Genomic DNA, 3,756 nt, shown 5'->3' with positions numbered 1-3,756 from the left:
TGGCAGAGTGGGCTAAAGAACGGTGGTGGATTAAACCCAGATCAGTTGACTGGGGGTGAGTGCTTGCAATGTTCAACATTCCGTCCATCATTTCCTTTGGTTTTGCAAAGGATAATAGGTCCTCATGGGTGCCGACGATATTCTCCTACTCTGGCACGGCACCCATGAAGACCTATCATCCTTCATCAACTGGCTCAACAGTTGCCAAAATCACCTCAAATTCACATCCGATGTGAGAACTAATGACTTACCTTTCCTTGACCTCACCCTACATGTGGAGGATGGCACCATTGGGACTGCCCTCTACTGCAAACCTACTGAACGTAACACCCTCCTGATGTACTCTAGCTACCACCCGAGGGGCCTTAGGGATGGCCTGCCCTGCAGACAATTTCTTCGCACTCTAGAAATTGCAAATGGCGGAAAGACTATGTTAAGGAAGCAGCCATCCTCACACAAAAACTAATTACCAGGGGCTACCCGATACGCATTGTCTCCCGTGCATCTAAAAGGGCTTGGTACTGCCATAGGTAAGTTCTACTCTCCCCCTCACCCAAACGGACCAATTCACGCATTCCCTTTGTTTTTACATACAGCCCATCGAGCAAATTGGTCAGCAAGGTCATAAAAAGAAACTGGTCTGTTCTACGCACCCATTCACAATTCAAAGAACCTCCCTTGTTCTCCGATAAAAGGGGAAACAATATTGCGGACAAACTGGTCCATGCCATCACCTGGCCCAAAATGGACAAGAAAAACCAAACGATGACCTCGCTGTAGGGGCTACCACCAATCATTGGCCACTATAAGTGCCAAAACTGTACAGCATGTAACTTCACCTACAACACAAAAGAATTTGTTAACGCAGGAAACTCATACGAACTGAACAATTTCACCAACTGCCGCACTTCGAATGTTATTTACGCCATTCGATGCCCCTGTGACCAAGTATACATAGGCCAAACCACCCAGATGGTTAAACTGCGGATCCTGCAACACCAAAGTCGCATCAGATGTAATGTTGAAACAGCGCCCCTTGTCAGCCATTACAATGAAAAAACCACTCGGCCACAGACTTGACCTGGCTCGTGATTGACCACCCTACACTTCCACTCAGGGGAGGCAATCTACAGCTGCTTCTGAACAAATGCGAATGCAGATGGATTGCAGGCTGCAATTCTGTTGAAAATGGGCTCAACACCCTTGATGAATGGAATACAGTCATTATTGCCACATGAACGAGTACCCACTCTCTATACACTTCCCTTGTTCCCTTGACATTGCTCTGTTCCCACCAAGCTAACCGTTGTTGTCCAATGAATTATAGTACACGCACCAGCCATTGATTTATTGCCCACTGTTCCTGATTCACTATCATATGGCCTGCATAGCAATCACTGATCTACTTCTTTGTACTCTTCATCTACCGCATGCACTAGCGATATTGTTCTATTATTACTGTTTTTTATGAACTTGATCCTTCACATTGACTGTGTTAACATTGTCTGCAATTACAAATATTTAAGATGGCATAATTATTGTTATTGGCTTTAGACATATCAACTGCAATTTCCTATGTATGCACCCCCATTGCCTTCACTTCACCGTGAATTGACTTCACATTGTCTGAATTATACTGTGTCCTGTTGACTTATTAATTTAATCTATGTTCAGTTTTTTGCAATCTGAGTGCTGCAGCGAACCCACACTCGCACAGTGCTTGGTCCCGTCTCACTCTCCCTCGAGTCCCCCCAGGGTCCTGCTCCACCGCTGTAACTCCCCGCTCTAGTGCCCCGGCCATCAGGGATCACTATCACGTGACCCGCCTCCGGCGTCATCTTCAAGCCCATGGGCCGCTACACGTCTGGATCAGACGCTTCATTCGTCCCACCAGATCCGCAGAGGTTGATCCCTCTGCTTCGATTCAATCCCCCGAATACCTTACCAACTCCAAGGACTCCACTACAGCGGCATGCCCAAACCACGGCGATCTTCGCTGACGTTGCGCTGCTCACAAGTAAGTGCTAACACCTTACGGCCAAATCGCCCCATGAGAGCAGCAACGCTACGCTGCCTTCCGTGCTTATTGCCTTTTTCTGATTTCCAGATAACATACTCTTCACCCACCAATCGAGCTGGACCTGGTATTAATCCCCCAATACCTCCCTCTTTCCTGGAATTAATTCCTGGGTAATTATTGATTACTATTGCCACTTGTCTTTTCCTCCTCCTCAGTTGTTTCCTTCTCCCTACAGCTCCCTTACCCTGTCTATTCCTCCACAGCTCCTACTCACTGCCCTGTTGACCTACCGTCCTTGATTACCTCAGGATTGCAATCACGCTCGCTTGACCAGGTAATCCCTTGCCTATCTTCCTCCCCCTTGTGTTTTTTCGTTCCCCTGCTCCCACGGACCACTGATGCCTTGTCCCTTTTCCCACAGAGCACTACCCCCAAACTAATGACCATTGTCCTGATGATGACCTGGAATCATTCAGGTTGAAACGCCGTCGACTACCCAGCTCAGAACTTAGGCGCTATTGTGGTCAATCTAATTATCTGACTAACTTGTATATAAACACTGTATAGTAATTGCATTTTTTTTACCTTCTTAATCGTATCTACTCTCGCCGTTCACGCTGTTTTTCGCACCCTTATGTCACTGCGCCGTTCACCTGCACCAGCACGGCCAGTGCCTACCTTGTGTGTTATGGTCATTGTATACTCATGTACTGTAGTGCTTCTTAACTACTGATGGATATTATAATTTGATTTACTTCACCTTACCCGCTCGTTGTGGTCTCTCCCCTTTTTTCCCCTCCCATTTGTGATTTATTTCACCATTTTGAATTGTCCTTGTTTACATTTTCTCCAGTTGAGACATTGTTTTTGTTGCATTTTGTGTGCTTGATGCAATGCCCTAAGTGTCCAGACATGTGTTCACTGTGACACTGGCAACAAGCGGCATCCAGTGAACATGCCCAATTAGGCCAAAACCGGTTTTGGGTTACTTGTGTTACAGTTCAGAGAGGACCTGGCTTGGAAGTATGGGCTGGCTGTTCCTGTTGGAGCAGGACCAAAGCTGGTTTTATATGGTTGGGTCTAAATGAGGTGACATCATGGGCAAAAAAACAATGGGTTGGAATGCTACCCTGAGCAATTACCACTTCTTAGAATATTTGGAAGCGGGCGTGGCCAGGAAGGAGACTGTAGTGACAGACGGGAATCAATGAAGATCACAGCAAGTCTTTATTACGTCCAACTCCCACGGGCACGACGCTTGCCAGTGGCTTACAGTGAATCCACAACAACGGTCATAACTGTCAAATACCGCGTCACAGCGCGGGACACAGAATGTACGCCTCGCGCTCTAACAGCGCGAGGCAGAGCCGGCCACTACATATCTCCTTTTCTTAAAAATAAAAGAAGCAGAGAGAGAGAGATAGAGAGAGAGAGAGAGAGAGAGAGAGAGAGAGAGAGAGAGATAGAGAGAGAGAGAGAGAGAGAGAGTGAGAGAGAGAGAGAGAGAGAGAGAGAGAGAGAGAGAGAGAGAGAAAGAGTAAGTGCAGGAGAAACATAACAGTGAAGAGGAAAAAAACACTAAGCATCATTGACGGAATCTAACAGGAATATTGCATGTTCTGGTACTCCTCCTGACAGTGGCATGGCTGGGAGAAGAATTCGGGACATCAAGTTCACCGTGAGAAAGCCTAAGAGAGGTCTCCCTTCTCGACATAGGACACTTGACATCATTGTTC

General features: G+C 46.8%; 1 long non-coding RNA gene across 1 annotated transcript; it reads left to right on the top strand.

Annotated features, from left to right (window-relative positions):
• Positions 1-1,859: 1,859 nt before the first annotated feature.
• On the top strand, positions 1,860-2,771 carry LOC146821729 (uncharacterized). Its single transcript, XR_014962762.1, has 4 exons — positions 1,860-2,017; positions 2,108-2,190; positions 2,284-2,354; positions 2,442-2,771. It is a non-coding gene; the product is annotated as an uncharacterized LOC146821729 (long non-coding RNA).
• Positions 2,772-3,756: the final 985 nt, after the last annotated feature.

The sequence above is a fragment of the Triturus cristatus genome, chromosome 6, assembly GCF_964204655.1.
Source record: "Triturus cristatus chromosome 6, aTriCri1.1, whole genome shotgun sequence".
Classification (NCBI taxonomy): Eukaryota; Metazoa; Chordata; class Amphibia; order Caudata; family Salamandridae; genus Triturus; species Triturus cristatus.
The sequence above is the reverse complement of the archived record's forward strand: the minus strand, read 5'-3'. Positions and strand labels throughout refer to the sequence as shown.